The sequence below is a fragment of the Pinus tabuliformis genome, chromosome 4_1, assembly GCF_031772625.1.
Source record: "Pinus tabuliformis cultivar Carrire ecotype Pingquan chromosome 4_1, CPIR1, whole genome shotgun sequence".
NCBI classification, from domain to species: domain Eukaryota; kingdom Viridiplantae; phylum Streptophyta; class Pinopsida; order Pinales; family Pinaceae; genus Pinus; species Pinus tabuliformis.
Window position 1 is genome coordinate 869563636 of NC_142303.1, and position 11454 is coordinate 869575089.

Here is an 11454-nt window from a genome sequence, read left to right on the forward strand (position 1 = left end):
TTTAGCTGACGTTTCCCACCGAGTTACTGAGTGATATATCGAAGTTTGAGGGAAAATTAGGAGAGGACCCATCAAACTATGTCATGAAATATCTTCTTTGGAGTGCATCAAATTCACTTATCGATGATTCTATCACACTTCACCTTTTCCAACAATCTTTAATTGGTTCAACAATTAAATTGTACTTTGAGTTACCTCACACTTGTTTCCATGATTTCAACTCTCTAGCAACAACTCTTTTGACACAATTTTGGCTACTAATTCGATACGACACTGGTACCAAACTGTTGACTTAAAACAATCGAAATCTACTTATAACTTAGATCATATACATGAATGGAGACGTAGACGTTGATTAGTCAATGCTTTTATTTCAGATCAAATTTTAGTTCAATGATTTACAAAATCATTGCTTCCCAATATTACAGAGGATGTTTCTAAGGGAGATGTTGTAATGGAAGAGAAGGTGATTTCTCAATCCCAACACTTAGAGTTATTCTATACCCAATTTGGCAACTTGTATAAGACAATCCCAAATTTACCTCGCCAAATTTTTTTAAATGGTCAATCAAATTCAATTCCTATAGGATATAAGACCATGTATGTTGTAATAGGTTATGCCATTCAATAGTCTAAGGATGAAAGGAAGAATCATAAAAGTACTCACACTTTGGGCATATAATACTCACTAGCTGAAAGGCTTTCTCTAGAAACTACTTTTGAAATTAATGCCATAGAGTCATCTTTGGGTAAGAATGAGTCATCAGGGAGTAAAAATAAGGGGAAAGTTAAAACAAAACAAAATGCTTATCCAAAACCGAAACCAACCAAAAATAAACATACTAATGAGAAAACAATACCTTGTTACCCTTTCCTTATATGTAATGAAGCTAATTGTATGTAGGAATGCCCAGATCATGCGGAGGTTACCAAATTCATAAAATGTTCTCCAACTCATGCTATTTTGAAGGATCCTTTTCCTTCTCAAGGCAACAAAATAGTTTCAAATAACACATACTCTTCTGCCACATAAAAATATATCATGATGATTTCTTCATAACAAGTGATGGAAGCAATAATATCAAGATATTAAGGATCTAAGGGTACTATCATCAATGGAACGATACTAGTTCATCTATTCAACCTTCCAATTCAATTACTCCTCCTCCTTCTAAACCATTACAGATTGAGAAACCGAACCCTGACATGATGATTTGACTGACTCCGAAAGGTGTTCTTCAAAAATCAACTTTCAACCCACAGGTTATAGCTTCCCAGACTTATAACATTGTTGAAGACCTGGCTATGTGTCCTTTAGCAATGTCACCTCTTGAGGTGTTGCAAACATGTCCAACACAAAGAAAGTTACTATTGTTAGTTATTGGAGCAATTAATCCATCGAACTCTTATCTTAGTATATTTTATCTTGAAAATAATATACATAGACTCCCACATCAACTAGCATTCCGTATTCTAGTTTCTGTCAAAACCATATAAATGTTTCGCATAGTTATTGAGGAATGAGCTTCTACATTGTTGACACCTAATCCTTGTGATTGGGTGAATTTATGTAAATAAATAAATTAGAAATATGAACAGTCATCCGGAGATGAACTAAATAGTCTCTCCCTCATGTATATAATGAAGACCTACCTTATGGAATAATACACGAATCAGTTTTTGCTTTGTGGAGTTACTGCCTAGCCTGACATGGTATTAGAGCCAAGTTCTATTTTTAGTATTCCTGCCCTTGTAGCTCCCTTTTCTGCCTATTTTCCTGTTCTACCCATATTACAAAACTGACACCCCTGACCTGGTAGCAGCGTTCCATTGCAGAGGGTGGTTTTTAAAGAAAAGAAAAGAAAAGAAAAACGTTCTCTACGTTTTTCTGAACGTTTTATACACCACAATGGCCTCATCCTCGGCTGAAATCCTTCGCTCATCTGCAGCCTCCAGTCCTTCCATTTCATCTACAGGAAAACAAATTGTTCTTGTTAGTGCGCCTTACTCCGCCCTGACCTTCGTACAAAATTAAAAAAAAGGTAGAATTTCCTGCTATAATAGACCCCACAGGCGGTAGTCATTTGACTCGGACGCAGACTCTTCCTTTCCAAAACCTTCCTTGTCATCGAACCCGAAATAGTTTGCTGCAATTCCCTCATGTTTTTCTAAATGCAGCCTCTCACTTGGAATGGGAGCATAGTATGGAAACTTGTGAGTCGAGAGAACAAGTCTACAGGGTATGGAGGTCGTGGAACGGTTCCCAAATTGGGATGCTGTTCCTGCTCCAAATCTGCGATGGAACTTTGTAGAGCTCACGGTGCATGCTTGATTATTAACTGTGATATGCATTAAACAACCACAATCGCTGGCGTCACAGTGTTTTCTTTGGAATTCGATATGTGCTCGGAGGGACGTCAACTGTTGGTCTCCAAATTCTGAAGGGTTCGTTGTTTGTTGCAAGGTCTTCGCCCATTGGCCTAAAGAACTTTGCTGCGTGAACGTGTTCCTTGCTAGTTCATGAGATTTGAACTGTTTTCAAGTGCTCTGGTATTTTTAACGCTGCTTTGTTATATGCTGCATGAATAATGCCTTGAAGTTTTCCACTGATCTGCGTATGGCTCCAATGATAATTAAAAAAAACTGTATTTCTGTGTCAAAGCTGAGATGGTTTCATAGGACTTCAGTCATATAATGAGCTTGTCCTATCAGACTCCAAAACATTATGTTAAGAGGTTGACATTGTCTTCACGTGGCCTGATTCTGTATTAAGTAATGCGCCTGTTTTTTTTTAAAGTTGGCAATTCTAAATTCTCAGCTGGTATGGCGCTTGGGCTTTGCAGAGCGTAGAGTTCAATTCTTTCACACCAAGAATGCATAAAAATTAGTGATAAATTCCAAGTGTTATGCCTGCATTATTCCAAGTGGTGGGACACAACGATAGTTTACCTGAATATTGTCATATATCAACCCATGTCTTTTTCTGAAAGGTTTAACGAAATATATACTTCTCAAAAAATAGAATAAAAGGACTGTTGCTTTAATAGTTGGCACTGTTTTCCTGAATTATTGGGCAGTTGAGACCGCATATAGCCATAGGTGTCAAGTTCATTTCCATTTTTAATTTGTTTCGCAATTCTAGGCAGAGACCTAGCTTTGAGGAATTCAGTCATGCACAAAGCCTATGTATAAATAGAAATGACAAATCTCTGGTCCACATTTGATACAGTTTTCTTAGCAGAAGTATTTTTCTATCAGTAGAAGTATTTTTTTATAGTATGCATTCAAGAGGAAGAGGAAGATATTTCAGAGGCAGGGGGAAAACATTCTTAAGGAGAAAAGGTAGATTTGCACTGCATTTGCTGCAAAAGAAATGGATCACATGATGCCTCTACATGCAAGCTACCATGGGACAAAATTGAGCAGCAAAGAAACCAACAAAAAGGTAAAACTAATGATACAGACAAAGGTAAAGCACCTGAATCCGCTCACTACATTGTGGCACAATGTAACATTGGAGTAAACAAAGATTTATTTAATGCTTCACTTGCTTCTTGGAAAAATGATTGGTTGCTTGATTCAGGAGCAACCTACCACATGACTCATAGAAAAGATTTTTTTGAAGATTTCACTGACAATGTTGATGGAGCAGTATACTTTGTAGATCAATCAAAAATCAAGCCATCAGGGCTTGGCACAATCAGGCTTAAATTGCATAGTCTTCCAGACTTTCTTGTGCATCATGTTCTATATCTCCCACAGCTCAAGAGAAACTTGCTTTCCTTCGTCCACATCTGCCAGAAAGGTCACTCCATTCATATGTTTGATGGAAATCTTGAGGTAAGAAAAGCATATGACCTCTCACTTGTCATGAGGGGAATAGAAGAAGAAAGGCTTATCAAGTTGCAAGGAACCTCTACTCATGCACAACATTTCTCATACAATTCTCATCATGAAGAAGATACACTTCCATCAAGTTTATTATGGCATGCTAGATTTGGACATTTGAAGTATGACAGTCTCTGCTTGTTGAAGAAAAATGGTGTTGCTGGTTTGCCTACAATTCCGAGGAAACTTAAGCAATGTGATGCTTGCATTCTAGGAAAGCATAGCAAACAGTCTTTTCATGATTCACATTCAAGAGCACATAGAAAACTTGAACTCATTCATTAAGATTTATGTGGTCCAATGCATGTTCCTTATGCAAATGGAAATAAATATATCATGACATTTATTGATGACTACGCCAGAATGTGTTGGGTTTATTTATTGAAGAACAAATCTGATGCTTTTCAAACATTCAAGAATTTTCATAAATGGATTGAAAATGATGCACAATCTCATATTGGGTCTATTCGCACTGATAATGGAAAAGAATACACATCAAATGAATTTGAAAACTATCTTCACCAACATGGGATCAAACATCAAACAACTACGCCTTATAATCCCCAATAGAATGGTGTAGCTGAAAGAATGAATAGGGCAATCTTAAATATGGTATGATCCATGCTCTTCTTCAAAAATGTAAAGATAATGTTTTGGGCTGATGCTGTTCTATGTGCTGCATATATAAAGAATAGATGTCCATCTAATGCTATAAGAAACAAGACTCCATATGAAATGTGGTATGGACATGTTCCTTCGGTAAAGCATCTCAGGGTCTTTGGTTCCACCTGTTATGCCTTGATACCAAAGGTACATAGAAACAAACTTGGTGCTAGAAGTCGTAAGTGTATCTTCCTGGGGTATTCAAACACCTCCAAAGCATACCACCTCTATGATGATGTAAAGAAGAAGTTTGTTGTATCTAGAGATGTAATTTTCCTTGAATCATTCAAAACTGACAATGTTGTTGAGCGGCAACTTGATTGCTTGGATAGATTCAAAAAGGCAAAATCATTTCAAGAATTTGATAATCAGATTCCACATCTTGAAGGGGGGATTCCTATACTAGATCAACATGTGGAATCTTCTTCTGAAGAACACTCTCCCCCGCATGAAACTCCAACAACGGATGATGCTTTAAGTGATGTAATTGATAGAATTGGGAGACTCAATCTTAATTCAGTCCCAACTCAATCAACGGAGCAGCCTAGAGCATCTGAGAAAGGTCCCCCAAAATGGCTGACAAAGACACTTGAAAGTGTTCATCCTGATGAAGTTGGAAAGACAGGAACCAGAAATTCAAACTGGAAAAATCGAGGTGATGTAGATGACTCTAATTCACCTATTGATATGGATGTTTCTTATGATTGTGAATTGAACTTGTCTACAAATTTTGAACCAACTTCCTTCAAAGAAGCTGCTTCTTATGATGAATGGAAAGAAGCGATGCAAAAGGAGTATGATGCCCTCATAAAGAATGGCACTTGGAAGCTGTTTGATCCTCCATTAGGAACCAAACCAATTGGCTGCAAGTGGGTCTACAAGAACAAGTATAAAGTTGATGGCTCACTTGACAAGCACAAAGCTAGGCTTGTGGCAAAAGGCTTTGCACAAAAGGAAGGGGTTGATTATGAGGAGACTTTTTCCCCCACAGCAAAATGGGCTACCATCCGGACACTCTTTGCACTAGCAGCTCAGAACGGTTGGAAAGTCCATCAAATGGATGTACAAACTGCTTTCTTGAATGGAGATATAAAAGAGAATGTTTTTATGTCCCAGCCTGAAGGATTTGCTGTGAAAGGACATGAACATAAAGTATGCAAACTTGTGAAGTCCCTATATGGCCTCAAACAAGCACTGTGGGCCTGGTATGAAAAACTAACTGAGCATCTTCTGAAACTCAATTTCAAACATTTTGATCTTGATGATGCAACTTTGATCTGTCAAGAAAGTTGGCAAAACAGTTGTATATTTTGTGGTATATGTAGATGATCTTTTGATGACAGGGAACAATGAAAGCTACATTACATCCATAAAGAAGGAATTGGGGAAAAGTTTTGAAATGACTGATTTGGGCTATGTTCATTACTATGTTGGCATTGAAGTAACCCAACATCCAAAGTCCATATTTCTTTCTCAAAAGAAATACATTGGAGATCTGTTGAACAGGTTTCGCATGAGAGAGTGCAATCCTCTTACTACTCCAATGGAAAAAAACTTAAAGCTCACATCTATTGAAGGAAAAGAATTTGAGGATGCAACAAAGTATAGACAGCTTATAGTAAGTCTCAACTACCTAACTACTACCAGACTAGACATTTCGTTTGTTGTTGGAATCCTCTCCAGGTTTATGCAAAAGCCTTATGAGGGACATTGGTCTGCTGCAAAGAGAGTTCTAAGGTACTTTAAGGGAACTCAAGACTTTGGAATCAAGTATACACAGGTGGACGACTTCAGCTTGATTGGATACTCTGATTCAGACTTCGATGGAGACAAAGAAACTAGGGTATCAACTTCAGGATATGCTATGAGTCTTGGATCAGGAGCTATCTCCTGGAGATCATGCAAACAATCAGTTCCAGCAGATTCCACAACAAAAGTAGAATACGTGTCAGCAACTGAAGCAATAAAAGAAATTGTATGGCTCCGGAAAATTCTTGAAGATTGCAGGTAAAACAGGTACAATCAACTCCACTCATGATTGACAATACCTCTGCAATAAAGTTGGCCAAGAACCCAAAATTCCATGATCGAACGAAGCACATCAATACTAAATATCATCTGATTTGACATCATGTTGAGGCCAAAACAATCCATCTCTGTCATTGTTCCACAAATGAGCAAATTGCAGACATCTTCACCAAAGCGCTTGGAAGAGAATGATGCTTGGACTCACCAACATCCCTTCAGATTAAGGGGGGGAATGTTGACACCTAATCCTTGTGATTAGGTGAATTTATGTAAATAAATAAATTAGAAATATGAACAGTCATCGGGAGATGAACTGAACAATATCTCCCTCATGTATATAATAAAGACCTACCTTGTGGAATAATACACGAATCAGTTTTAGCTTTGTGGAGTTACTACCTGGCCTGACATACATGTATCATGTCTATTGCCTGTTGGAAAGATTTAGGTTCTCGAACTATCAATCAGTCACCTACCACTATGAAAGGCTTCGATGGAAGAGGTTTTCATCCTTATGCAGTCCTAAATTATGTACCCATAGAGATAGAAGGTAAGGAAATCATGATTGAAGTTGAATTTGTTTATGATTAGCTCGACTGTAACCTTTTACTTGGTTGAAGTTTGACCTATGCTATGTCTGTGGTGGTCTCATCAGTTTTTTGTATCATACAATTTGCTCATTAAGGGAAAATAGTCAATGTATATGAGTTTTATTACTACAATTCTGACACTAACTCTACAAGTAGCGTACCTTTCATCAGAAAAATGAGTAATCCTTATGAGGACATTGGTGTTAGTTTGCTGAAGGATTCATCAGTTATGGGAACTTTTTCACTTCCTCCAATAGATTTTCCTTTTAATGTTTTCGAGGTCAACATGATCACATCAAGCACTATGGAATCGTGTGATCCCTGGATAATGCATTTAGAATATGAATTGACCTCCTATGGGGATGAAATGTCTTTAAGTTCACTTGAATTAGCTTATTAGGCAGTTATACTATTTTATGATTGACCATATTATGAAATTGATTGAGTGAATACGATCAATGATGATTATTCTACTTTACCTTGGTTATAACTAGTTTCACTTCTTAATCCTTTCGATAATACATTTCCAACTAATGAATGTATTATGGATATCATGACTTTTGATGAAATTCCATGGGATAATTATCATCGTAGTTCATATTTTCTCCCTAACCTCGATAAAACTCAGAATGATTTTTCAACTATGTTTTTGACTGTAGATAGTCTTGAATGGCATGTGTCAATTATTCAAGTTGAATCTAAAATGAATTTGGGAAAGATATATATAACCATTGAAATTGATATATCAGTCAAAATGATAATTATTGAGAACATTCACATAGGTGATTCATGCTCACTCGAAGCGATTCAAATGTACAAAACCCTATTTCAAGAATTCAGTGACATTGTTTTCTAGTACAATGAGGAAATTATAGGAATTGACCCAAGCATTGTTGTTCAAGAGATTAAGAATTATAGGGATGCAAAACCTATCAAAAAAATATTACATCTAGTGCATCCATGAAAGGATCTTTCTATTAAATTTGAGGTTGAAAAATTGTTGAAAGCAGGTTTCATCTACCCGGTTCCCTTGACTGATTAGGATTCCAATATTTTTCTTGTGAAAAAAAAAAATAAGGAACCATAAGAATATGAGAATATTATAGGGATATTAATAAATCTTGTCCCAAAGAAAACTATCCTACCCCTTATATCGATCAAATCATTGGAGATTGTGTTGGTAATGAAATTTTTTCATTCTTGGATGGATTTTCTGATTACAACCAAATCAACATACTCTGAGCTGATCATCATAAAACCACATTCATTTGTCCATGGGGGAATTTTTCTCATAAAAAATCCCATTTAGATTAAAAAATGTTGGCGCAACCTTCCAACAGGCTATGCCTTATGCATTTCATGATATCAAGCATATTGTACAACCTTATTGGATGACTCACCAGTTCATTCACTAAAAAGGGAAGATCATCCAATGCCTTTGAGAGTTATCATTATGAGGTGCCCATACTACAATATCCGCTTAAACCTTCATAAATATGTTTTCTTGTGTCCAATACGGTCAATTAATGGGATTCTTCATATCTAAGGAAGGAATTTATGTCGATTCGCTCAAGGTAGAGGTTATTCTGAATTTGTATTATCCTTCTGACCTCTGCCAACTCCAAAGTTTGAAAGGGAAAGAAAACTTATTATGTCTTTTCATCTAGAACTAAACTGAGCTAAGTAAAGGTTATACTCGACTGTTGAAAAATGGAATCTCATTTATATGGGATGGAGTTTCTCAAACAACATTTGATGCACTACACATTGACCCATACACCATGTTAGCACTCGAATTTGCCTCAGGCTGAGAAAGGCGAAACTCGAGGCCACATCAAACCACGCTCAGCCTCGTAGCTAGCCCTACGAGGACAGGAGAGGGCTCTCTCCGGGTCTATCTCGGCAGACAAGTTTTCAAAGGGGCTGAGATGACCGATAAAGAATACTGATTTTAGGCTAGTAAAGAGATATGAAATGAGGTTTTAAATAAATGTTTGGGTTTTCTGGGCTGCATGGGCAAAGACAGCAAGAGCAGAGGTTTAATCAAAGGCACAGGTTAATCCATAAGGCGAGGTAGGAGTGAAGTTTAACAATAAAATTGAGATTAAACGGAATGGCAAGATTGCTGAGAAGTCGACAAGGGCATGTGTGATGGATCCTTATCAAACAGAAGAAAACATTAAATATGAACACTTCCTCAAGACAGAGCAAATAAATTGAATTCTGCCTTTATCACTTAAAAGTATTCATTTAGAAACGATTATGAGTGAACTATGAAACATTACAAAAGACATTGAAATAGAAAGAAAGATACATTTGCTAAACTTTCACACCACAAGGATCTTACAAATCAGAGCTGTACTCTTCAATTAATCTCTGTCAAACACTGTACAATGAAATTCTGTTCTTCTCCACGCACACCTCTCAGAATTCTCCTCCCTCCTTTACAAATCATTTGCCATACAATAAATAAACTATACTAGAAGAAAACAGAACGACCCAAAACAAGGGTGCTGTTTCACCTGAAGCCATGAAGATAGAAAAGAATCCTCCATCTGCTCTAAAGATAGAAAAGCCTTCCATTATTCCAGCTTGAGGATTTCTAATGACCCATGAAAACTAATCCTGGAGCGTAGACTAACTAAAGACAGAAATAGGCAATCGAACCTTTGAATGCCACTTTGCAACTGCTCTCAAAAATAGATCATCGGTTCATGTTTCTCTGCTATGACAGGTGTCTTTATTTAAATATAGGCGTTCAATCTATGACTGTTCGCTTTCCATTTGAATGAAACCAATTTTTAAATAAAACTGATCCTTTAAATAAGCTTCCACCTGAACAATCGCAGCTGCAGTTTACCAACCTCACCATGTGTTTTCAGTTTGAAAACATTTACCTGTGTCACCACTGTTTGATTTCCAGCTTGACATGTGCAACACCATTAGCGATAACATTGCTGAGGTGGAACGTTATGAGACATGTTCAAACCGCCATTCACTCTCTGGATCACGCAGGGATGGACTTCAGAAATATAGGTCAGATCCCGCTTCTAATTAGAGCCACCAGCATGCCGACTGCAGAGCCTGCGATATCAATGTGAACACCAAATGCAATACCACTGTTTCAAGGTCGAGAGCTGTGGTTAATATAGAAGATGCAATAGCCTGACACTTGAGCTCTTCTACGAGAATAATAAATGAAATTGATATGATATTAGTAAAGAGAATATTTACAGACTCTTCATGAGAACTTCATTGCAAACCATAAAATTCAACCAAGCCATGATTCTATGGACAAACTTCCGATTTCTTCCCCTAGAATTTTATGAGATAGAAGATTGTATTTCTTCCAGAGTTCGTCCCTTTGTCTCTGGTACAAGCTTTACCACGAATAGCACAGTGAAGGCGACAATGCAAAATATAAAGAAGGAAGCTGTAGAACTCCAAGAGAAGAGAGAATTAAAAGTGAGGGTGACAATCCATGAACCAAACCAAGCTGTGAGAGACACCAGACTGCCAGCAATACGTTTCATATTCAAAGGAAATATCTCAGACATTATGACCTATGGAATTCCACCCATGCCCATTGAAAATGTTGCAATATAACCCAAAAGACCAATTAATGATAATTTTCTTGCAAGTAGTAGAAGAGAAGACCCATCAAAATGTCCCTGTATGTAAAATGATAGTCCAATAATAAAGCAGCTTATGCACATTCCTCCTGCAGCAATCATTAGAAGTGGGCGCCTTCCAGATTTGTCCATCAATGATGCACCTACTGCAGTCATTAGCACCTGGACTATAGCAACAGTAATTGATGCTGTGTGACCGGAAGAAAAGCCTACATGTTACAACCAATACGCACGTTTTTGCATTGATAGGAAACAATAACAGCACGTGCATATTTTCTTTGGAACAGGTCAAGTATTCTAGTTTTAGGTAGACTCTCCAATTCGTTGATGTATTCCATTATCTCTGTTGCTCCGCATGACACATTACAATCCTGAAAATGCAGATGCTCAATCACCTTGGCAAAGAACATGAAGGTTTGCCATCCCGTTGCAAGTCGATGGAGTCGTTTCAACACGATACTGGTTGCAAGAAAACGTTTTTTAAACTCTGTCTCTGTGTGGGTAGCACGCCTCACCCAACGCGCTGCGCGCCTCTGATGCACCGCGCGCGTGTATTTTTACACTGTGCTTTTATGCCTGATGCGCCGCGCGCCCCTGATGCGTCTCGCGCCCTGTCCAATGCGCCGCACACCCCTGAAACTGTTCCAACTTCC

At 37.6% G+C, this 11454-nt stretch overlaps 1 pseudogene; it reads right to left on the bottom strand.

Moving 5' to 3' along the window:
* Positions 1-10406: 10406 nt before the first annotated feature.
* Positions 10407-11211, bottom strand: LOC149178957 (sugar transporter ERD6-like 16 pseudogene; annotated as a pseudogene).
* Positions 11212-11454: the final 243 nt, after the last annotated feature.